At 39.8% G+C, this 27308-nt stretch overlaps 1 protein-coding gene and 1 long non-coding RNA gene across 3 annotated transcripts in view; both read left to right on the top strand.

Moving 5' to 3' along the window:
• The window catches only part of LOC145450366 (muscarinic acetylcholine receptor M2-like), a 45107-nt gene that overhangs the window by 16789 nt on the left and 1010 nt on the right, over positions 1-27308 (top strand). The window lies entirely within an intron of this gene.
• On the top strand, positions 3-27308 carry LOC145450369 (uncharacterized). Its single transcript, XR_013918480.1, has 3 exons — positions 3-1712; positions 11954-25075; positions 25113-27308. It is a non-coding gene; the product is annotated as an uncharacterized LOC145450369 (long non-coding RNA).

The following is a 27308-nucleotide window of genomic DNA, read 5'->3' as shown; positions in this document are numbered from 1 at the left end:
GTACATTCAGGCCTCTTTGTTGACCGAATTCAAGTTATCGTGTAAATAGAAAGCTCTTCAGCGGGCCTCGACGGGTGGTCACTGGTCATACATCATTGGTGAGGAATTCCGTGCGGATTGATTATATTTTGCTGTCTCTACTCTTCAATAAGGCTGTGTAGTGAGTTGCGGTGCCTTATCGTCTTTTTTTACAATTCGCTCGCGAGAATAGCATGGATTGATTTTACGTCAGCGTGAAAAATCGTGCGTTTTGTATTAGGCGGTTATCAACAACATCGCACTATTGTTACCTTCGTCCCAATTAAAGAATATTTCGCTTCGCGCTCGTTAACAAAACAAACTATTGTGCGTTGTCGGCCGAAATTGATTATTCCTAAAGGCGAAAATCTGGGTTTGTCTTTGCGGAAAGTCGCCACGAATTCTGTCAGCATCTCATGATGATATTGATCGGGGGTTTTACTCCATACCAGTTTACGGATCGGTGAAGTTTTAGCAATCAAAGCCAGAATGTAAATACAACACAAGTATGCATCTCAAAACACAGAAGTGTCACTTTCATGTAAGGAGAAATTTCCTGGCGTCTTTTAGATATCACCCCTGGTAGGCGCCGTTCTATTGAAGTGTCTGCAAGGCAACGTCCTGACACAACCACAAACTGGGTCTTGACAGTTGGGTTTGTTTTAAAATATATGCGATTTCGAATGTCGCTAAGTTCTAACGTTCACTTACAAAATCGCGACGCAGGATGAGTCCGAAGTAGACCATGAACTCTATATTACGTCGCAAAGCGTTCTCATATACATTTAGTTTTGTGATACGATTGTTGATATACAATGTTCTTTTCAATTCTCTACTAGTTGCTGACGATTATAACCCTGACGAGTGTCAGCCGAAAATATTCGGATTCATTTCAATATGAATATACTATGCCATTGTATATTGAAGTTCTCTACCTCCAAGAAGCTCTTCATATACGTTTAGTTGAAATATTTCGTTTTATTTCTCTGATTACTGGAGCAGGTTTCAACTTCTTACTTTTTGCAATTAAGAATGAAATTGAAATATATTTGACGAACGGGTTGAAAAGTTGACGCGGATCTGCGGTTGAGAATCACTGCCGCATATAGTTGATGCTCCCTAATACATCACATTATGCATTAGTCGCAAAGTTGCATATTACAATTTGAAAGCTTGACTATACTCACCTGCGCGGTTTTCATACTTACTTCAACTGAAAGTATAGTTCTGGACTGTCGTGAAATCTCTATACTTCTACTTGTTTTGGAGTATAAGGTCGCATAGACTCATGAACCTGATTACCATTAGTGACTATACCTTGAGCACCTCCGGCATTACGTAACAAAATTCTCGAGTGACAATCATAACTGAAACCACTCTATATTGGAGTTGTAATCAGACAGCATTCGCCTTGGGAATAATCATATTGGAAACGCAAACACAACTCATCGACGCTTTTTATCTTAGTTAGTGTAATTGAGATAAACAGCTCACAACAGTCCAACTCCACTATACCAGGTTGTCGCATTAAGCTATTTACGGTATGTAAACCTAATTATGTATGCCGTCCTCAGCGTAGATATGCATGCCATAATATATGCTATGCGGACAGCGCAAGTTTACATCACAAAGCCAAACAGCGGATTGGACAGCAACGTGACCTGTACTGATGATAATTCGTGATGCGTTTCCAAGTGAATGTCAATATATATATATATATATTTACCTATTAGGCTACTTTGGGAGACAATCGTACTTATTTTTGTAGCAGTTGGGGGACGAAAAAAATAGGGAGACAATTTTGTGTCCCCCTAATTCTTGGCGACATTTTTCCCTCAGTTGTTATCGTCTGTTAAGCAAATCCGTTTGGGACCACGCTCATTAGTCCCTCATTTGCCCCTTACAAAAGAAATCAAGCCATGAAGTAGCAGGAATTTAGAGTTACAATGGCGACATTTTGACCCCTGTATAAACCCCGTATTTTGAAAAGTGGCATTAAGTCGACAACCAATAGGGGGGATTTTCTTCCACTTTTCGCGTGTATAAAATGACACCGCTTTGCATACATGATAGTTTTTGTTTAGGATTCACTCAGTTCGAACCATTCCGGTATATATAGGGATTTTAAGCATTTATACACTGTGTTAAAAAATGACGACACAAAAAATGCTGACCACCATTGTGATGACTCAACATAAGTTCTAGTTGCGATTTTGGTAGACACCGCGGGTAGTACGATTTTAATGTCGACTCCTAATATTTGGGCCCTTATTAGCTCTTAGCAAAGGCGAAATGGCACTACATCATTGTTACATGTTGTTCAACACTCGTGATACACATTGTGAAAAAGAATTACTGCTTTACCTTAATACAGCTCCATCAAATATATGTATTGGTTATAGCATGATAAATATTCTGTAGTATTTCTCGCACCCAATATATTGAGCTGATAGGTCGTTGATTTGCTTGTGTCAAGGCCGCTTGAAGATGCTCTGTCAGTTGCGAGCATAAGGAATATACCTTACGTCAGTTATTCTCAACCTTTTATGTCCTTGCGGACCCCCTTTGGACCGTCTCGAGCCTCCGCGGACACCCGACTTTTATTTCTAATTTAGCTCAAATTATTGTTTCCGCTCAAGCCAGACAATGTACAGTGCGGTACAAAAGATGCATTGCGACATATTGAACAAAGAGGAGAATGATGAAACTACGAAGCGCGGTATTTATTAAGGGTGCCAAATATTATTTCGTGAATGAACAATTAATATACGCTATTTATTTGAAAATTTTTGCATCTTTTTAATTCTGCTCGCACTATACGCGATTTCATGTAGATAAATGTTTTGATTATTAGGCACCCTTCGTATAGGCGAGTTCAATATCGTTTGATTACATACCGCACAGGAAGTCGGACTGAGAGGATACAAAATTTATAGCAATATAAACGCAATTATCAATATTTTATAGACCTAATCAATCATTAATTATACAAACATTTTACCAGGTCCACGTGGTCGCATCTAAATGGAGACTGCATAGGTCAAAAGTGCTACATTCGGTCAAAGTGGCGATCACCGAATAGATATAGGATTCTTAATTGTATCAATGTGAGGCGAGATGCTATGTAACAGTCCCTGGATTTATGGCTTTTATACCTATACAAGAATAATATATTGCTCAGAACGCAGTAGTCAAAGCAGATGAATATAAAATGTGACCTAATATGGCCGCGGGTGAAATCATCCCCTCTCCACATCCACAACAATTTCGTTGCTAGAGAGAGGAGAACAGCACCAACTAGCATAATAAATAACAATATATCTCGTAATTTTCGAATTATACGCAAGGTCCAACGGACTATGTGACCCCAAACAGCTTCCCATACTTTCGTAAGTTTGTTTTATTCCATAAATTATTGTAATCACCCTATCATCGTCACCAGAAACACATATCTGAGTCGAAAACGCCTGACATCAATCAAGCGTATACGTTTTACATTAAATTCAACTACGTAGCTCATGTCATCCGCTCATACCATGCAGGAGTGTTGATAGAAAAATCGAGCTGGTTTATTCGTCATCACATACACGGATAAAATGACTCTGCAAAAGCTAACATAAACAAATAATTATGATCAGGCTGAAATGTGGCAACATAGGATTGTAAAGCAGCCAAGTGCAAGTAGTAAATTAGTTGACTTGTTTTTGTCATTTCATAACGTCACAATGCTGAGGCAGGAGAGCGTCAAATCAAACACTTATCAAACATATTATGGTATCAGCTTTAAATACCAGAGGATCGAATTCGCACAATGCGTCGGTTACAACGCTCAGTATAGGCTTACAGCCAGTGGCGGCTCGTCCTATAGGGCAACTGGGGCATTGCCCCACCTAAAATTCTGTTCAATAACAATGATTTACTATTTATATACGCTCAGCAATCAATATATAGCGAAATCACGGCAAAAATCGCATTCTTTTTGTGCTTTCGCTTGTAAATGCCCATATATAGCGAAGTCTCTACGAAAATCGAATTATCTTCTGTGTTTTCGCTTTGTAAATGCTTAACCGGGGCTTGCCCCGGTAGCGCTCATAATAAGCTTTCACTGTCTGTTCTCTCAAAGCCGCTCATAATAAAGAAACGGTGAACTACTCTCTCTTATTCATCTAATTACCGAGCAACCGGGGCAACTTGACAAGTCGCCCTGCCAGTGTGATGTAACAATGGTATATAAACCTGAACTATGTTACCGTCCTATGCGTTGGGTCGACCTTTGCTGGTATAAGGCGATTTTGACGGTGTTTCGCAACATAATAATTCTTGAAACTTGGTATGTTATGTCGTGATGGTGGTATTTAACACTGCTCCAAGTTTCAGGGTTGCTACGTAAAGTTTAGGGTAGTAATTTCGTTTCCAAAGTTGACTGTTTGCTGATCCGTCTTGTATCGCAAACAGATTTTACTCAAAAGCGGGTATTGGTCTCCATTGATTTTGACGATGTTCCATACCGATATCGGTGATGACATTTGGCATAGTAAGTCTTAATATTATAACGAACGCTGTACCAAGTTTTAAGTTTATCACCGAACTATGTGGTGGTAATTTCATTTCTAAGTCGAGTGAGAGCTGACTCGTCATTTATCGCTAACAGATTTTACGCAAAACCGGTATTGGTCTTTATTGATTTTAACGATAGGCCTACTCCGTATCTATAGATCGGTGATGAGCTTTTGGACAGTATGTCTTGATTTTAGTAACGAAGCTGTGCCAAGTCCCGAGGTTGACACTCAATGATTAGGGCTGTAATTTCGTTATCGAGGTCGAGTATGGTAGAGATATCTGACAGATAGGCCTAACTACCGCATTGCGGATTTCACGCAAAAGCCAGTGTTGGTCTGTGCTAATTTTAACTGAGTTTCATACTGAGATAGGGGATGAGATGATGATCTCATGAAACAGTTTACTAAGATTCTCGGTTTACATTAAAATATTTACTTTATTTTATATTCTCCAATATCAATTTCACCGTGAAATTGTGGCCTTCAAGCCATTAAAATCGCGTGCATCCCTTGCCCCACCACCCTATATTGTCACGAGCCGCCACTGCTTACAGCCCACAATTCTACATTGTATACGTTGCACTAACTAATAATTTCCACGAGTACAGATATTTTAGTTTCCCTATTATAAAACACGGTAAGAAGCAGTCAGATTCGGGTATCAATTACGACCCCGTCAGTTCAAGCCAAGGCAAGGCAACATTACATATATTGACTGACTGATGTTGAAGAGATCAGAGCGTATAACGTCATCATCGTTGCTAATTATGGCAGACTAGGGAGTGATATTCACATTTGCGTCTGATTATATGAAGCCTCCGCAGTCCGCATGCACTTATCGGTCACGCATTGAACAGCCGACGGCAAATTCATTGGAGTGAGTTCCCAGCTATCTTGACGTCTCGATTGTTTGTAGTGGCTGAAAAATAATGCAGCGATGTAGTGCCAAATTGGTAACTACATGCACAGTACACTCGCGTTTGGAGATGATACACAACTTCAGTAAATTTCAAAACAAAAATGCAGCATGATAGGTTGCTTCATCAAGATTGAGCTACTGAACGGCGGGCCTATATGCAAAAATTTGGGTGGATTCACAAAAATGATCATAAAATCTGAACCCCGGGACTTGTACCAACGCCTAACGTATCGCCAGATTCTGCGTTTCAATGCTCAACCAACTGAGCTAATTTGACGGCGACTGCGATGGGATATCATAGTATAATTATCCCGAGTGTTCTCGATTTCTCATCTGAGAAAAGAGAAAACTGGTATTCATTTGGCCGTGACGCCATTTCTAATCCTTATTATGTTATATTGATCGCTTGACCGAATTCTCAGCTGTATCATCTATCGAAAGAGTCCTGAGTGACGTGTTTACCTTATGCAGTTATCAAGTAATGAACTCAGACGTACATGCGATTTGAGCGTGCGTGTTGCGGTTTGCGTAAGATGACTCACACCGCGTGTCGATTACACAACGCGGCAGCCACTTCACAGTCACTAAGCTATTGTTTTTGTGATCAATGATAACTAATGATAACGAATAAAGTATTGTTATCCATGGCATTAGACATCTAGCAAATCTGCCAATTCGAAAGACAATCATAATACAGGGTATATTGTCTCACATAGGTGACACGCGGGCGTCGTTTCTACGCAGTATAAGTGATGTTTCTTTCATATCAATATGAAAGGCAATACACATCACCACGTGCGATTTATTGGCGTCATGATCGGCATATATCATTGGCGGGAACAGCTATAGTGTATGGCATCCAGAACTTATGATATCGCTGTTTATGGCGCGTTATTATATACACCAGTCAGCTAAATTACGGCAAAGTCTGTGGGCTCATTTGTACGGCCTCACTAGTCACGTTGGCAATTTTTTGCTACGCCAGTGTCCAATAGATTGATAGTAATGAATTCTTTTGAATTGCAGCTATCTTGTACAATTTGCAAGTGCCTAAAAGTCTCATAAAAGCAAATATGTTGCCATGGCGGACGGGCATTTGTGAAAATTCAATCATGCCTGCCGACATCGTTAGCCGCGTAATGTTTTGCCGTATAGAACCTACACTTTTAACAGGTTTTATCATCATAAAATAGCTTATAAATGGCTGGGTACATGTGTGTCGATAGAAGCCATCCACAGCACAGTACTGCAACATCATAAGACCATCATAACGCATTATATCTCCGATTAGGTGAAGCGTGTTCAGGGAAGACTTTGCATGTCTGGTCTTACCGACACGCGCAAAATTCGTTTTTCTGTATTCAACCAGCATTTGAACAGGTTATACGCTGCTCGCGTATATGATATATAGCTTGATGTACGCGTATTGATAAAAATTATCATTACAAAAAGACTGTAACCGTCTATGACCGGTACAACGCCAGATATCTTAGATCAAAGGAGGCGTGTTAGTGAACAATTGCGCCGTCTCACGACCGAGACAATCGTATCAATCAGGCATAGGCCACACACTGGATTTTAAAAAGAATCAATGAAACGAAAATGCAGATGTTATCGTAACTATATGCTCTCTCAAACAGCGTTTAAATACGATTTATCAATATTTAGAAACTATCTAGTTGAACTATTTGAAATTAATCGGGAAACAATATAAAGTTAACGCGAAATATAAAGTTAGCGTGAAATATAACACAACAGAAGAGAAATGCATTCTTTACTCAATACTCACTTTTTGTCATGGAAATGGAGTCGGCGTGGCGATCCATTTTTACACGCTATTTGTACGCAGAATTCAGCAGCTATGTAGAATACTCTTCAATACGCACAACGGATCGTTCGATGAAAACACTGATTGGGAAGTAACTCCATCACGCATGGCATGTTTGCATCTTAAACTTTTCTTATGAGATTCGTGTTTATAGGATTCATGCTAATATACTTGTCATGAAACTTGGGGGCCATGAGCTGCTAATAACATCATCTTCATCATTCTACATCATCTGCTATTACATCTTCCAAAGTAACGTCCATTTACTATAACCTGCTAAAGTGCTAAAACGCTGAAACTAATCCTTCAATCACTCGGTGACAGCGGACATGAGACCTTACCAGTTGATGGCACGCAATTGGTCGCACGTACGTATACAACACTAAAGTCATCGACCTAATTCAACATTGTGAATTGCGCCTATCTCTGTAAGTAAGGCGGCATGTTAAATTTTTTGTGATAAAAGTAGGCTATTCCTAAGCTACTGATCGATCTGTATATTCTGCGAATTCGGTAGCCTTTGGGAGACAAAAACCGACTTTTCGAACGCCCAAACCGGGCCAAACCCGGGTCCCACGCCGTCGAATCGGATATCATCGCGTTCAGTTCGACGAGAGGAAAACGGGGATAACTCTGTCGAACCCCTAGGACCAGCGGTTGTCGATCGGTATTTCGATCTCTGTTCTGATACCGACCGATCGAAAAACCAATTGCATAACCCGTATTGGCGTACCATCACGGGTTTTTGGAAGAAAACTTTTTTCTACGCGTCCCAGCCCCATTTCCCGGGCATCGTTGGAATCGTAATCGAATTACGCGTCTGCCGGTACCAAATTTATCCGGCTACGATATTCGGTTGGCGAGAAATCGGTGATTAAAAAAACTGCGAAAAAGGTGCTATACACTGTTTTTTGAAGGCCGATCCCGAGTCGGCTGAAAGTCCGATACGATCGTATCGGGTATCGGTCTACGCGGGGCCCGAAGACGAACGCAGCGGTACCTCGTATGGCCCAGTGGTGTGAACGACCGAGACGGAACCTCGGATAGCCCGCCTATGAAAAACGTGAACTTCTCGGATGATCCACCGATCCAGGATAATCCGAGGATTATAATCGAAAAACTCACATAACTCCGCTTCTACTGGTCGGAATTGAGTCAAATTTGTTTTGCATCGTCTTTGAAAACAGCTCAACAATTTCATGGGGTTGGCAGAAAAATTTGATTTTTTTAAAAATTTTACCTAATAAATTAAAAATTCTAATTTGATCTGCGGAGTCCTATGCTTGTTAGAATTGAACCAAATTTGGTGTGCAGTGTTTTTTTAGAGTAAGCTGACAATTTAATAAGTGAATGGCTGGAATCCGGAATTATTTTTTATGACATTTATGATCAGTGCGGGATTTGAAGCACAGGCCTGCAGACATGGGCTGAGCCTGGAGCCTATTAAATCATATTACGTCGCGTGCAATACCTCGGTTACAATGATGATGACCCCATCAAGCGCCAAGGTAATCAAGGAGGTTCGCAATTCGAAATGAAGATAGGTTGGGATTGGTTTATACAGGGTTTGACGCTTTGGCCATGTTGATAATTGTAATTATAATTGATCGGGCAGGGTTATTACCCGTAACATTTATGATACCTTACAAAACGCGTATTCAACGTAGTATTGGCGACAAATATAGCTTTAGTTACGAAATTACACATGAAGGAAATCTATCGGTATCAAGGTCAATATTACATGACTTCACTATTTCGAATCTGGTTTTACTGGTGGATGGCTGCATCAACAAACCCACTCTGACTGTTTTAGTATAGATTAGTGAAGATTCATTCGACTCCGAGCCGGTAAATCTAGGTTAATGTGTTTCAACTGCGAATGTATGAACAGTGAACATAGACGATATCAGATCGATGCGATTCATGAAAGCAATTCTCACGCCGCAATATAGCGTACCGCAACAATTTTGGTCGTTATTGTTTGATATTCACGGTGCTCGACTACATTATTCACATTTTACACCATGCCGATGTTTTTTATGCCATATTTACCTTCATAAGACAACGATTACGCGAATGAGATGCTACGTAGAAGCCGAGATAAACCTTTATTACCTTAGTACAAATTCTGGAGTCGACCTCGGTCGGACCCGAAACCGCAACCAGCTGGTCTTGCGGTTGTGGATTATTCCACTATACGCTATCTCGCCACGCTCTCACTAGCGAGCATGATTGAATGGGAGATCTAGGCGTGTCTATGAATGCGGCGAATGTTCGGTTAGGTTTGCTGGATTTCCCGCTGCGTAGAAGCCGAGGCCAGTCAAATGCAAATTTCGGTCATTTTTGAAATAATAGTATTTACGGTGACCAATTTCGTCACACCGACATGACCAAAAATCGTGTTCCAGTTATGCCTGAAGAGGCAGGGATGTCCCTTAGACTTGTTTTGATCTTGACAAGGGCCTACATCGCCAGTAAATGAAAGAAATTGATGACACATATTAGCTGTAAATTAGTCCACTTCATTGAAATAGACACGTTAAAACGATGGTGAGATAATTTTCCAATAGAGTAGTTTACACACTGAAATTCACGACCACAATAAGCACGCAAAATACGGGTAAATATATTTTTCAAGTGATAGTCGATATCTATATTCTTTATCGGTCCAAGGTGGATTCCTTCACGCTACAATTTGATATTTATGATATTCTATCATTTGCTCTGCAGCACTCCTATAGTACTCTTACAGGCGGATTATAAGACTAATTGGCATCGTGACGGATCTTATTCCTATCAAAAGTCATCGTCCTTTTTTCATGTCATCCTCCACATTCGGTGAATACCATCTAATAACTAATTGTATCCATATATCGTGTTAAATCACCAATGTTTTTTATTACTTTATGACAAGAAGGGGGTTCTGGTGATATTGAAAGACCAGAAAATATCTAATGTGCTTTATAAGCTCAGTGGGTTACCATTTCGTTTCCCTGAAGCTCGCAAAGTTTCCAGCACATACACAGCTCTAGTATCAACGCCTACGTGAAGTACCATAAATGCTTTTTCAACTCATAAATACCATTCATTGGCATAGCCCATTCTCAATTGCAATCGGCATCATTTACGCCCTGGATCAGTCAATGTCAAGTGGCAGAGAAATATTCGAACGCTGAGTTGCTGAGGAATGCAATTGATGTCTCTGTGGATGAGATTTTAGGAATGGCGACTTTGCAATCAGTAAAAACTTCGAATCAAGGCAGAGAGACATCGGTGTGCCCTGCATAACTGGGATTGATTTCATGAAATCTAAATTGGTCCGACAAAAATACATGTTACTATCACTGGAGAAATATATTTACCCGTATTTTACCTGCTTGTCAGCTCATTTCATTTTCGTCGTCCTTAATTTCAAAAAATTATCCCACCACCCTTTAATGGAGTTATTTTAATGAAGTGGACTAATTTCCAGCTAATCCGTAACGATTTGAAGCGGCTTTAACATGACGAGAGTCTGAGATAGGAGGTAGAGACATGTTAAAGTGGTCTTTATTCGAAGGTTTCTGTCTTGCAGCACTAGTAATAATTGATCAAAAAGTGTGCCTTACGTTAAGCCGAAAATTGCCTTATACCTGCTAATACACTCCAAGTCCATGAAACAAGAAGCTTCCGATGGATATTAGGGTCGATTATAATAAATGAATATATTTATTATTTTATGGTAACTGAGATCTGCTATCGCAGCAAGGTAGCTATTGAATGTCGTAGTTATTTGCATATACTGCCGTAGAGAACTGGTGATCTAATCTGCAGCATGGCCAACTGTAGCTTCTTATAAAGACACATGTTCCGTATTTTCACAGCAGTTTTCAAACGCAAATATGTGCGTGGTGAAATGGCGTGGTCATTGGTATAATCCACAGCTGCAACACCAATGGGTTGTTGGTTCGAGTCCGGCTGAGGACGACACGAGAATTCCTACCCAAGTGTTGTAGGTTTATCTAGGCTCCTCGTCGTCATGTGATCCGCGTAAGCGGTCATTTATAAAAGCCTAGGAGTGGGCTGTGCTAAAAGCCGGTGAATACGGAATCAAAAAATGAATATAGGCATACTCTAAAACTACCAAATTAGTCAAAACACCATGAATAAAAAACAAACAAACGGCGAATTATATATCGCGATCATCGATATCGTACAAGGATGACGTCGTGGATTTCAAATAGTGACGTCAAAAGTGATTGTCATTGGTAAATGACTCTTTTGACGAAACTGGTTCCCGAACCTTGTCATATAATACGACGTCAATGTCCACCTAAGTTCAGTAACAGCAATGGTCATGGTCTGGTAATTCAAAATGGCGAATTGTCTCCCTAAGTAACAAATGTCCACTAAAGTGGTCTATTAGATATTGCAAAAGTTGGGAAAAATTAGGGCGACCGCAGTTGGAGGACATTTCGTGTATATTCTAAACGCTGCGATATAAACCGCAAATCACCAGTGACAAAGCGCGGAATCGATATTCCAAAACCAATCGAGTTATTTCAAGACGCCTAGCTTGTCTCCTTCTGTTGGCGATAATTGTCGCCCAACTGCTTCAAAACAGGACTGTCCACCAAAGTAGTCTAATAGGTAAATATATATATATATATATATAGAGGGTCGATTTCACAAAACAGACCGTTGCTAATGCATATGCAGACTTGCACCAGATTTCCGAAGTACGTCCATACACATAACTTATCAACAAACATAAGAGTTATCCAATGGTCATCATCTCGTTCTCGTCTGCATGAATGTATATTTTGAATTTACATACAGCTGGAAAACACGGCAATTCCCCGGGACTGGCTGCGGTAATATCAAATAATCAATTTATTATACCATTGTTGTGTCTCCAAGCAAACAACCCATATTAGATAACGTATATGTGAGGTTCCGAGCACTACACTACACTAAATAATTATCAAAAGCACGTTAAAGAAACATACCAACCATTACATTTTGCAACTCGCAAATACAAAGATATATTTAGTTATCATTTTAGTGAGATAGCTTCAAAGTAGGTCTACTAGCTCTCTTTTACATATTTGGACACCTGGCTCTCTGCACCCTTGTTCTTGTACATGTGTATAATGTACATTCACACTGTACAAGTGTTCAACACAGCCAAAAGCGGTACGTAGTATCCGCGCCTTGTTAGTAGGCAATTTACCCGGGGAATAATGATTCGATGCAACCACTCACAGTTACTTATGCGACTATTTTTGTGCCTAAATTGGGACAGAAAATAGTCTTGGCGATTAAGCTGACCGATTCGGTCATGTGATCTTCGTATCACGGCGCTATAAAATGACGAAGTGATCGGTTCATTTTAATTAGTTTCGCTGCATCTTAAGTCACCCAGCACATTAACATCCGGCATACTTAAAGACTGGGTTGGGCATAGTTTCTTTTAATTGGTGTAAAATTGAACTGTTAATCGTTTGTTGAGTATGACATCATTCACGGGTATGACTCGTTTTGGCAAGCCCAACTCTCGGTTAAAGTAGGTATACCAGGGTGAACGCCCGTCCTTCAAACTTCAGTTTACGATCGATTCGTATTTACTCACGACATCGTCGCAAGCTGTCGCAGATATTCATGTATGTCTGTAGGATTCGCTAGGCAAACATATTTCAACGTCTTAAACTTGAATATATTGCGAGTTACGCCTTCCCGCGTTATGGCGGGGATACGATGCTCACACACTTTGTCTATTGAACTGTTGAATGAAAGGGGATTGATCATATAACCCTGCATATAGCTTCAAGACGCTAAAATACCGAAGAAAAGGGTAAACAATATCGCGCGTCATTACGCAGTCCGATTGAAGTCAATGACATTTTATCATTATGAATTCCCAAGTGCTGATGCATTTGGAAGTAAATCTTGACATGTTTTTAGCAGTGATCATCGAGATTGAGATGGATCAGTTGTATTTTGACTGTGTGATTTGTAAGAAAATAAATCAACTAAACGACGTATGCTCAATATGAGTAATACCAGGCCATGACTCGTGAACGAAAACTTGGAAGCGCTGCCAAGAAAGCAATGAAAAGTGGTAAAATGTAACGTGAATGACACTCTATCATGTCATCGGTATTTGCCAACCATGCGTGGTCGCGGTCGGTAAAGAAGTACTTGTACTTTTTCCAGAAAAGGTCAGTAGGGTTGTTTAAGATAACTTTTTGATTTTCAAATTCCACTCGCTTAATGATAAAATTGTCAGGTTGCCTAAAAAACAGTAGGCCTACACACCAAATTTTTGTCAATTCCGCCCAGTAAATGCAAGTGGAATGTCGACCAATTATTAATTTATATAGATTTACGGTGGCAAATTTCGACACTTCAGTATGAACAATTGAACAATCATCTTGTTCCAGGCATGTCTTATGTGATAATTATGCTTTTTTTCACGCATCTACATCGTGATAAAGTCCTGTTATAGAGTTTAGATGATGAAATTGCTGATATATGAAAAATGAATATGACACTGACAAGCTGGAACTGCATTGAAAGAGCCCAGTAAAAACAGTAGTGATATACATCGCATATAAATACTTTCAGCACTGAAATCCGGGACCATAAAGAGAAAATAAATTGCCAAGCAGGTAAAATGCAGTGAAATATATTTCCCAGGCTGTAGGCGATATATAGTGTCGCACCAATGTGAATTTACGTAATCAGAGCAAATGAGCTTGTGGATGTTGTCTTCGCAACGCATTATGAAATTTGTTTTTCCGATTATCTGCGGTAGAATGTCTATATTCCTCTGGCAAGCGAACTACTATACTTGCGAGACATTATATCGACTTTCAGAGATCCCACATCATTCTCCAGACATTTATATTAAGGGAACCCAAGTACCTCGCGATTCGATGTTCCATGAATCTCAGGTCATCATTAGGTTCATAGCGATGCTGGTCTCGTATGTTTCGGTATTTGAGAAAACGACCCCGCAGATCCGCCATGTTGAACTCACTGTGCAATGTTTGCTTATCCCTTATCTTTTCATTGGATCATTGGATTGTGGTGTATTGAGCTGATAAATATTGCTAATAGAACCCATTGATTCTAACTTTTTACTGATTCCAAATTCGCAGTTCTACAAGCACTGGCGTAAGTCAGCGGCGCAGACAAACGCTGCTGACTGCAACTGGAAATGGTCTACACGCCAATTAATGACATATATGGTAGCCTACGTCGGATGTGATTTTTATTTGTGCGAAAACCTAGGGAAACCAAATTGTAACATACCAACTTTACAGAGCGTATTAATCATCTATGGCAGGGGTTGGCAACCTTTTGCTAGTCACGGGCCAAATTCCGAAATTCCGGAATTTTTCTTGATACTATATTTAACGTTCACGTCGGTTTAGTACCATACATTGCTGCAATCTCAATCATGCAAATCACAAAAAGGGCAAAACACATGTATTTACACTTCAACAACGCAGGATAAATGTGACACTTGGAGCAGCATGCTTTGTGAAAGGTTTTCAACTTTTATAACAAGTCAGATGAAGCAAGAATCAAACCATATTCTAAATGGGCATTAGAATACGTGATCTTAGCTTGCTCTTCGTGAATTTCATTGTTCACATGCGTACGTTCTATCAAAAGTCGATGCCGTTTCTTTTGCATTGTTGGTCAAGCTGGGATAAAGACCCATTTCAAGAACGTACTCTTTGTCAAAGTCATGCAGCGATATGCTCTTTGTATGAAATTTGTCCGCAATTCAACTGCATCGCATTTCAAAAGGGCCCATTTGAAATTTTAGGGCAATGGTATTGGCGCCCACATTAAACTGAGTAGTCAGAATTTATATTGTACCGAACGAATGTCGGAAAAGCGGGTGGAAATTCAGTTATTAAATTTCGTATCACAGTTACAAATGTATAGTGCTGGTACTAGGTTTACTCTCCTCCAGTATAGGAAAGTGAACATAATTTTCTTTTTACTGTTGACATTCCCAGAGTTGCAGTTTTGTTTCGAATGCGCCTCAACATCTCATGTATTCAGTTATTTCCCCCTGAAGTTGCAAATTCAATTTATTTAGATGCGACGTTAAATGTACTACGAAAGCAAGATTAGATACCCATTTTCGATGACAAGATTATGAGTCGGCGATGTTTGTATTTTCAAGGAAAGTTGCTATCAATCAGTTTATTAATATTTTCATCGTTGCAAAACATCACAAGACTGCGATACAATGAAAAGATAGGAAGGTGTCGAAACAACTTGGAGTAGTCTTTAATATCAGACACCCACCTTAGCGTAGGCGAAGTAAAGAAGAGGCATGCACAGTTGCACACTGAATGAAAAGTAATGCAGAGAATGTAAGACACAAGCGACAAAATGAGGTGTTATGTGGCGTAGGGCTATTTCGTTTCTCAGTTCATACACTCGTGCAAGCATAGCTGCTCGACTTAATGCGCGAACATGGCAGATATACAGGACATCACCATAATTATTCCCTACTTCTAGTAATATATGGGGTAGGCTAACTCTCGGTGATTAGGTTTGTGAGACAAAATCAGCTTTCCCCACTGTGTCCAAAACACTATTCAGGTTGTTGTCTTGGCGTACAATGTCTTCTGGTGAATTAAACTGCAGATGACTAACCTACGGAGGCTAGTTATCTAAATTGAAACGGAAAGTTTGGGATTTTGTCATTGCGTCTGAGATGTTCCAAGCGTTTTTGAAGCAGAGGAACCGCACCTTTATTGTCGCACCCTGTGAGAGTGGCAACCCCTTAAAAAGTATGGTATAGGCATACCTTTGGTTGCGCGATACACCCGCTTGATAAGCACTGGTCTAGTATACTCTACAGACATTCTCCATCTCCTACTTTTAGTACGAGATAGGCTACGAATCAACCCTCGCACCAGCTTTATGGCGTAGCAATAGACTAATACGACGTAGGATACTTATATCGTAACAATGCCGCATTCTTTCCAAGCAGTGCTGCACTGCAGATTGCAACTCATTACGAAACGGCGAGCCGTATTCTTGTGGTAACTGATTATTTCGTCGCGGGCCGGACGATTTCGCTTGGCGGGCCGGCGGTTGCCGACCCTTGATCTATGGGATCATTCACTATCAGTAAAAAAAACTCTTTTTGCAGCAGTGCAATAAAGCGCATTGCCGTATTACTAGGCTAAGTGAAAACAATTGTGTGGAAAGGCAATAATCAATAATCAGGAGACTATATTTTCATCCGATCGAGACACACACAATATACAATGCGATATGACACCATGCGATGTAATGAAGATATAGGACAGGGCCGGTTTTGAGTGGCCCGCGAGGTAATTTCCGAAATTAGTAATATTATCAAAAATGGATTGCACAGTTTGTGAACTTGAAAGGCCAACCAAAAATTTGATTAGTCTGGCGAAATACTTGAGATGTGCTGACTAAAATATCAGTTCCGACGCAATGACAGATCCATGAACCAGTCAGATTTTGGCAGATCTTCGTACACTACAATAAACCAGAATAGTTTGTAATAGATTTATCAAAAGTAAAAATTTTCTACACGCTTCGTGCAACATGTTGTCACTCGATTTCTTGCTTTTAATATTGTTACCCCTTTGTGTGAAAATGAAGGAACTCCTAATGTACCAGATTGAGTCTAGCTATATTCGCGATTAGGAGACAAAGTGTCGTCCAGCATATGCGACCTTGCGTTTACGCTTGCAGAAAGACCGTCGACTATGAAACCTAGGTACAAAATGATTGACGCATGTTGGTCAAAGCTTTCGATATCGATATGTTCAGGCGCCGAATAGTCCAGTCCTTACAAACTGAGCGCAGCGATATACAGCAGGCCCGCAATATAGTCAAGTGACAATCTTATTGACCAATGAACTTCGAAAAAATTTCGCGCTTGGCGCGGCTAGTGGCCCGCGCAATATTTCGTCAATCGAATGTGGCCCTTTGGCTGAAAAGGTTCGCCACCCCTGATATAGGATGATGCCAAACGACGCTCAGTTGCGCTCTCTTAAATTGACATCAACCTCGGCCTAGTGCCCAATGTCACAGTTCATTCCCAACGTTGATCTTATACCGCGACTCGTTCTAGTTCTTTCCATTCCTTCTGAGGGTTTTCTTTCATCGGGTCTCTTTTCACCACCAAATCTCGATAATGATGTGAAGTGGTTCAGAAGATTTATTGATATGAGGAAGATATGTCATCATTATTATCAATTAACTGGTCACATGACATACCTCAAACATCCCATTGTTGGTTGGCGCGAGTTCACTACGGTACATATAAATGCCATATCATGAAGCGGATCCGGTAAATTTCGAACATGATGCCTCATCATTCCTAATTTGCCTTGTAGAGATATATGGAAGTCGTGAAAAGTAAATATTATAAGGCATTACGAAGAAAACAGCTACAACGTCGTCAAATCTACATCGCCACGACAAAAGATACTTTCGGGTATCGATATTAACCTGGGAAATATATATTTGTTGTATTTTACCTGTGCGCCAGTTCATTTTCTCTTCATGGTGCCCGATTTCAGCCTTAAAAGTATTATATTTGCTAATATATATCACCATCCTTTTAACGAGACAATTTCAATGTCGTTGCTCATTTCCAGCAAAGCAATGTAAAATTAATTTTTCAATAATTAGCCATTTCATCATCTCAACACTGTCACAGTCCAGTATCAAGATGTAAACCCTTAAAAAAATCATCACTCCCTCCTCAAGCATGCCTGGAACATGATACTTGGTCATATCGAAGTGTCGAAATTTGCCGCCGTAAATACTATAATTTCGAAAATGGTCGAAATTTCAATTTAAGATTGCACTGCCTTTAGAGGTCAGAATTGACCCAAAGTTGGGTGTAGCGTTTATTTAGGCAACTTGGCAATTTTATCACTAAACGAGTGAAATTTGAAAAAATAAAATTTTTTGAACAACCCTAGTGGTCAATAACGAAGTACTTCTACTTTTTCACTACACTACCTTTGGTACTTACTCAATTAAATCTGATTTTCGTTACTTCTACTTTGTAATATTTTGTGATCTACTTACTTACTTTTCGCTATTTCAGTTTGTCAAGTAGTAGAAGTAGTATAATCCTCTAATACGAAAGAGAGACTGAGGAATTTCAGGGCTGTTTTCATTGAGTACCAACATTTAATTTTCATAACAATTAAGCAAAGCCCAGCATTTTCATCGCGCTTCGCGCAAAGTAGATATGGAGTGACAAGAATGTTTTCACGGAATTATTGGTGAATAGGCTACAATTTAGATAGCGGTAGCATGGCTCCCTTTACTCACACCGCATTGTCACCCATATGAAATAGTTTATCACAGTAAATATGGCCCATCATAACGTTTAAATCTAGTAGTTTCCCAATCTAGCATTTACCCATCATATCGTAATCTAGCAGCCCAGCATGGCATGTCCTAATCTGGAAAAGTGGTATCTGACTTTTTGAGCGTGATACTTGTTTTAGCAGACCACTGTTGTAGCTATCTGGACATGAGACATGTAACATATTTTCCGCTTTTCAGAAGTAGTGCTTCTATTTCTCGTTTATTTCGCAGTATCATTAGTTTGAGTTCTAATTAGTTGCAGTTCCTTCGTCTGGATCTGGAGAACTTGAAGTTGAAGTTTAAAAGCAAGTGCAGTAATGCCTCTATTTTCCGAAAATAAAATTACACTATGGTACGACATTTTTACGATCCGCCATATTTTTTATTAACGTACATACTAATCTTGCAAAGTGGTAACACCGTATCCGATAAAGCTTCTTGGAATTGCTATTCGACTAATGGGCCTTATAATTAGGGCTGGGCACAATGATTTGACTACTCGAATCTGAATCGAGTATTAATTTTTATGATTCGAGTCGAGTAGCAAAAGACGATTTTTTCGAGTACTGAAATTATACGCTCCTCATCACTGAAAGATAATTTACTAACGAGAATTATAATTTCGATACTATTTTCCACTGAGGAAGCCTTCAAACCTTGATTGGCCGTGTCGCAGCATACGAGACATAGTACAAAGCTACGAACGTTACTGGAAATATTACATTTCCAAAGTCATGATCATTCCACCATGCTGTCAAGACGTACAATGAAATCGGTATGGTCGACAAAAATAACGAAGAATCTTTAATGCAGAGGTCTCAAACTCAAATGTGCTCGCGGGCAATTTACTGGAGTTTGATGGCGCCGCGGGCCACAGCACCAATAATAGTGGTGTTCAATGTATTTGCGAATATGCGGTATTTAACGGGACGTTGTAGACTGGCATTTCATATACACCGTGAAAATGTGATTTACTATTGTGAATTCACGCCTGGCACGAAAAAAATATTTTTAAATATTTGAATAAAATTGTTGTTGTACTCGGCATAGTGCATCAAAATAATTAGTTATAGACACCGTGAGATCGTATAAATGCATCACGACATCGCAAAAGCTGTCTCGATATAATTTCGCAGCTAGCGGACATTTGACCTGACGTACCACAATATTAAATAGAATTGTAGGCCTCGGTAAAATATTTTAGAATTGAACAAAGATTGATCTGATATCAGAGCATAGAAACAGCATAGCCGAATGCGGGTTTCCGGCATACTCCCGATAACTAGGCTGTTGATCATGTCATTACCAAAGTCAAATTAAATGAGCGCTGGATTTAGACAAGACCGACCGACCGACAAGATAGCGTAATCGTGAAGCGTCCGCCTTCTTGATCTGTAGGTCGTGGGTTCGATCCCTGGTCGGGTCAGACCAAAGACCTGATTAGTAACACTGGTATCCATGACTTCCCGATTGGCGATCATCAGGCCGTGTTATTTTTGGCATTTTAGGAGCCAGATGCCAAAACTGCCAAAAATAAAAATTTGAAAATGCCAAAAATAACTTAATTTTTGGCATATGCCAAAAATAACACGGACTGCCAATAGTGTATTTCTTTCATGGTGTTGTGTTAACAGGACCGCATTACGCGCGAGAAGTGTCCTAAATGGTGTGGGCACGGCGAGATTGAACGGCTGACTGCATTTGGTTTACGTCATACTTTGCATTTGTCCAAAGGCAATTTTTGACCGGCTTGCCGAGGGCTAAATTTGATAAAACGTGTATCAATGGAAAGCTGCCGCTGTACTGATTACTAAAATATAAATTGTATTCTGCTCATGGATCTGGAACCCCCAAATTCAACCACGATTTTTGCATTGTGATCGAGTTGAACATTGTGACTCAACAAACAGTCTGGCTATTTCTGAGCTGCAGTGTCGTTTTGCCAGACAGTCTTGTTGCGTTAATGTTCCTAAACAAGCTAACCTTCCCAGGACTCTTCCATGTGAGTTGATAATATTAAAGCCATCTGACGTGACAAAAATCCTCCTAAAATATATCGGTAGACTACTGATGGAGATGGGATGGTCACGCTACAAAATAGAATGTGTTGAGTGACAACACAGGTAACTCCTGGAAAAGTATCGGGAAGAAAATTCTCTCCGCGGTGAGATCGATGGCACTAGCGCAGTGATCTCTTTTCATGATGCTTGGAAGGCGGTTCTGCCCTCCGAAATTTTGAAGCTCTGAAAACCTTTTGTGGAGGACTGGCAACATTCTTTCCCTCAACGGCTACTGTTGAAGCCGATGTTTCCCAGATTCGTTGGGCGAAAAATTAATTCAGGAGAAACTTTGCTGACCTGAGTTTGGAAGCACTGTTACAGTGCAAACAATTTAAGTCTATTCAAGAGCTGTAACAATCAGGTGTTAAGCGTGTTTGTTAGGCTTCTCATTCTTTTTGCTTATTGGCACCGATGCCGAATGGATACTGCACATTTTGTGGTTTCGTTTGATATTATTAACCTATGTAATCATTAGGTTTTTTCTCTTCTTATTGTTTGTTGGTACTGATTATAAGTGGATTCTGCACATTTTTTGGTCTCTATTGATAAACTGACCAAAATAAAGCGTTTTTATGACTAATTCGAGTCTGAAAATATCTATTTAGAGGTCGATGCCAAAACTGCCAAAAATAAAAATTGAAAAATGCCAAAAATAAGCTATTTTTGGCAGTTTTGGCATATGCCAAAAATAACACGGCCTGGCGATCATGCATTACTGGGATATCATGGAGGGTGGTACAAGACTTAGAAAGCCGTACAAGGCTGTTGAGTATTGAGCGATACCTTACTCACCACCTTTGATTGGCGAAAATAAGATGGATTAAGAGACCGAAGATGACGCAGGACGTAACTAACTAACTATACGGCAGGGGGTAACAGAATGCCAATGGTTGCTATACAGGTCTGCTTAGCTAGCTAAATAGGCTACGCTACGCAACGCAAGCTACGGCCTTTTGATATATTTCTATTTCCCACAACAGTCTGATAGTTTGTTGCGTCCATGGTTGTATACCAAGTCACGGCGTTCCGAGTAACAAGTCCTTATTTGATTGTAACGTTTGACCCGACTCAACTCGTGTTATTTTTATTTTATCGCCCATTCAGTCCGAGTTCGAATAGGCTAATTATACAAAAATTCATGCACAAGTCCAAATCACAATATTCAGTCCCAAATCAACAGCAGGTCACGTTTTACTATCATAAACAGGTAATGTGACGTAATAGCTGATCTGCCACTGCAGGCTAACTTTTGAAAGTGATGTGATAGTGATGTTTAATGAGTAATTGAGCGGTTCTGGAGTGGTTTTAGAGCGAATTTGAAGTTCTCAAATCGAAAAAAGATATGTGTCGGTTAAATATTGTCGAATACTTCAAAATCCAAAATGCCGACGCGGGTCGCACAAAATGAACTCCCGGGCCGGGTGTTTGAGACCTCTGCTTTAATGTGACGGATTACAGGCATTATGTTATTTGTGGTGGAATAAAAGCTACATATTTGAGGCTCTGACATAGTACATTTTGTTGTGACGTCATAATGAGTGATACTCGACTCGACTCGAAGCGTAATACGTGATTCAGAATCGAATCACTCAGGTACTCGATTTTGCCCAGCCCTACTTATAATATGGTTCAGGGCGCCGCACCAAGACGTTTTCTAAAACTGGGTGTTCGGGTAAACAACGATTAATGTCCATAGCGATTTCCATAGCGATACTATCATTTGGATCCCATGATGCGGACGAATGCTTATGCTCTCGAATATTGTTACCTCATGTGATTCATCAATATGAATCAAGCTCTCTGCACCTTCCGTAGGCCTATAGCTCAATTTGCAGCTTTTTACAGTCCATGCGAACATGTTATGACTAGGGAAAGTTTTTGCAACTTTTTTCACAGCTTCCAACGGCTTATACTCAGAAACTATGTAGGCTACTATGATGTTTTAGGCTGTTTGGAGGGATTTTATAGTGCAACTTTTTGCAACTTTTCTCTATTTTTCGTAGCAATTTTTACTGCAACTTTTATCAAATAATTCGTCGAAATGTGAAGGAATGATTAAAAAACATGCTATAACTATTTCTAGTATCGTTCTTTTCTCTTTGATTTGCATTTGCATAGCTGCATCTCACTGTTATCTATGAAACAATGGCTTGCAGGCAAGAAGTTCAACTACCCCTGCCAAACACGACCGTTTCTGAACAATATGTAAATAGATCGTGTTATCAATTCTTTCGTTTAAATTTGAAATAGTTTCCCATTTTACGAGCTCCCAGGCGAGTCCGCCGAAAATTACATCTTCATTGGGCCACTTTATTCAGGCTATTAATTTAGTTAAAGTCGCCAATAGTGAGTTTTTCTGCAACGCCTTTGGTCAAGTTTGCAGACCCAAGGAGTTTGGGGTTTGTTATTTGACTTGTTTTAGGGTAAGGGGTTGTCGCTACGCTGTTTGGCTTTTTGAGAAAAATTATATCCCGCATTGCGTAATTTTCTTGCTGTGTACCGGGAAAATATGTAATTTTTGCTGTCTCGCCAGAATGTTCGTGAAATGGCAAAGTAACAAATTTGACAGATCTGCAGGAGCTAGGCTACACAACGGGACCTTTCAAAGTATCTCATACCCTTCTCATTCAACAAAATTAATAATGCAACTTTTTACTGCAACTTGTATCAAAATTAAATGCAACTTTCTCTCGATTTTAGTGCAACAAAAACTTGCCCCAATTATGACCGTTTTCAAAGCTACTTACTTACTTGAGTAGATTTCAAGCCAGGAAATTCTACTTCTACTTAAAGTAGTTCTAGGTTGATTTTCAAAAGACTACTTCTACTCGCCCTTGAGTAGATTTTTGCGTCGCTACTTCTACTACTTGAGTAGCCTTCTTGACTAATTTGACCACCTCTGACTTTTTCCGAGTAGGCCTACTCGAGCATGCTTTGTGTACTAGTACTGGTTACTCTCTTCATTGTTGTGGTTATGTTTGAACACTACTTGCAATTCTACTTGAACAAAGTTTAGGCTAAACTACTTACTTGTTATACTTTAAATGCTGAGAAACTGCTGAATATATTTTCGAAGATTGCACCTATTTGTAGTGCCATCAGTCATTTATGTTAATCGCGAATATGCATTCTATTTAACTAAACTACCTTGGGATGCATTTGTTGCTCTCTCGCAATGTAGTAAGTAGCCTACACCGACGAAGTGTCAGAAGTGTGTGGACCCTCGACCAAATATACTCTTATATACTGTATACTTGATTTGAGTACTTCTTATATCTTACATTTTCTACTGCCATGTGACGTAGTAAGATCACTTCCCATATATCCTTACTATCGTAAACATCGAATTTTGCGAGTTTACGAACTATATCGCTTCGAAGTATCAAAAGAACGGCGAGATAGCGCACTGGTGTAATTCGCGGCTGCAACACCAATGGGTGCGGGTTCGAGTGCGACCGAGGTCGACTTCAGAATTCCTATACCTAAGTGTTGGAGGTTTATCTAGGCTCCTCCTCGTCACCTCATCCGCGTAAGCGGTGTCATACAAAAGGCCTAGCTAGAAGTGGGTCGTGCTATAAGTCGGCAGTTACGAAAAAATGAAGAATATCGGCCTGGTGTAAATGATCAACGTGTATAGTATAGTATAGTATAGTATAGTAGTCGACAAACACCCTGAATACCACAAACAACAAAGTATCAAAAGTTATGCACAAATATTTTTCCAATAGTTTGCTTCGTGTGGTAGATGACTTTTCATAGCTGCTAAAATGTCCACTCCCATAACACAACATCCTCGTCAAATGGGAAATATCTACTTACCCTCGTCCAATAGTAGCGTAATCCAACTAAGAGATCAATCGACTACTAAAGATCTATCATCCGAAGTGCAGGACCACAACATAGGCCTATCCGTGCATTGCTTTATATTAGATTTAAAATAGAGCTACTTAATTACCTCTTGTCGTCTTACTAACACTGTTGCCCAACCTCGCCCAGACATTGCTTCAATAATTTGCTATCAACTTTCAAGTTTTTTTTTTAATTTTCTTTTTACCTGACGTTTTTTTTCGGTCACACTCTGTAGATACTAGCGTACCGGTTTGATGCGGGTACGATCAGACTAGTTGACCTCCGAAGTCGGGCCGATCATTCTTATCTAATGCCGAATACGTATTTGCCGAATGCGTATTTTCTGCACCACCATGATTGCTGTCTGTTTGTTACAGTGTTAGGATCAAGTCACCACCTTCGAGTCACAAGTCATTGCACATTTTGACTCAAGTCAAGTCAAGTCATTCGACTTTCAAAGGTGACTCGAGTCAAGTCAAGTCACTCGATTTTTGAAGGTGACTCGAGTCAAGTCACTAGTCAAGTCAAGTTGAATTTTCAAAGTACGAGGCATGATTCAAAGTCATTGCAATTTGCTAGCTGTTTTAAATACAGATGGAGTCACCACTTATTCTGAATCGAGGAAGGAATAAAGGTTTGATTGTACATGCAAGAATGGCGCTGTATCGCTCACGCACACGTAGCTAACTCATGCTAAAATATGCAAGTATAGCAGTATAGCCTCAGTCTAAAATTATCAGCCAAATACAGGATAAAAATAGTGGCGAGATAGCGTAGTGGTGTCCACAGGTACAACACCAATATGTAGTGATTTCGAGTCCGACGGAGGTCGACTCCAGAATTCCCTCCTAAGTGTTCGAGGTTTATCTAGGCTCCTCCCCACCACCTCATCAGTGCAAGTGGTGTCTTACAAAAACCAAAAAGTGAGCCTTGTTAGAAGTCGACAGTTTCGGAATCAAAAATAACGAATATATATCTGCCTGGCGTGAATAACCATTGTAGTCGACAGACATCAGGAATACCACAAGTAACAACAGGAGCCCTATTTGTGATCAATTTATTTCTGATGTAACAACAGAGGCTCGATAAAACGCACAATCATTGAGTGATTGGTTGGCAATCCGATCTTATACAAGATAAAGCGATTTAGTCGACATGGATTACTTGATGACTTGAAATTGACTCGTAAATTTTACTTCGTGTCACGAGTCAATGTGTATTTTTGAAGCGTCGAGTCAAGTCAAGTCATTTTTCCAAAGTGACTCGACTCAAGTCAAGTCGTACAAAAAAGGTGACTCGAGTCATCCCAACACTGGTTGTTACGTATTTCGATTAGATGAAAAAATATAGACTCTCTCTCTTCATCCTCTACTTATATACTCGTAGTTGAATAGAAATTTACACCGTTACTTCTACTTCTAATTGAATTGTATATTCATATTGAAATGAACCCGAATATTTTCGGCTGACACTCGTCAAGGGTAATCGTCAGCAACAAGTAGAGAATTCAAAAGAACATCATATATCAACAAATGTTCTTTTGAGTTATCTACTAGTTGCTGACGATTACCCCTGACGAGTGCCAGCCAAAAATATTCGGGTTCATTTCAATATGAATATATTATCCAATTGTATATTGAAGTTCTGTACCTCCAAGAAGCGGTTCTACTTCTAACCGCAGTGGCTACTTTGACCACATCTGATGTAATTATTTGAGTGAAGTACAATGTACAGAGGAAAGTATGTCGTCACGCAACACTTGACCTTTACCTGCAGATAGTCATCTTTTATTTATATTTCCGATCCTATCTCCAGCACACAAAAACATATTAGCCAACGAAATGTCAACGAGGACTTCGAACCACCAGCGACCTCTACCGTCCAGTCAGACTCCCTCTTTGAGGCATGGTCCATAAAGCTGTCCATATCGATGTACTATCTTTTTTCAGGAAATTGAAAATGTCCTCTGAGGACGCCTAAATGTCCGTCTTTTTGGCAATTCGTCCTCCTTCACAGCTTTTACAACTAGGATAATGGACAGAGTCAACTGAAAATCATGATAAATGACGTGAAATCGGTAATTACGGTCGTTCGAGCGGGTTATTCGGGAGTCGAATGAAAGGAATGACTCAAGTTTTTTAGTAAACACCACAAAATTAACGTAAAAAGCGGGTAAATCCGGAGTCGAGTCCAAGTGATGACCTATATTTTCAGTCAACACCACAACATTTTCAGTAAATATTCCAAAATCAGCTGTTTTTAATTTGGTCAACTGACTTTTATGATTTGGTAAAAGTGTCCTCCTTTCCCGATTCCAAAATATGGTAACCCTAAGATACATATGGGTATAGAAGAATTCAATATTGCTAATATAGTAGAGGTAGAAGTAACGTCGTAAAACTACTCAATTACAAGTATGGGTACTGAGTAGCCATTTCAAAGACATGTCAGAATTACTTCACAAGAATGAACGCTAAAAATTACTCAAGTTGTTTCAAAAAGTAGATTTGTTCGAGGGTGCGTAATCCGCGCATAATTTTAGTAGTGAATCGGGGTTGGTTACTCTTGAAATTGAGCGATGTATCTGAACAACTAACTAACTACGCCTTTATTCGTCGGCGGTCTCACGTTTGACACCGCTGACGCAATACCATTCATTTTCTTCATTCACGAATTCCGTATGTATTTTTATC

The sequence above is a fragment of the Botryllus schlosseri genome, chromosome 11, assembly GCF_051294905.1.
Source record: "Botryllus schlosseri isolate E-star chromosome 11, Bs_hap1, whole genome shotgun sequence".
In the NCBI taxonomy this organism is placed as follows: Eukaryota; Metazoa; Chordata; class Ascidiacea; order Stolidobranchia; family Styelidae; genus Botryllus; species Botryllus schlosseri.
Note: the sequence above shows the minus strand (reverse complement) of the source record. Positions and strands in the feature narration are given on the sequence as shown.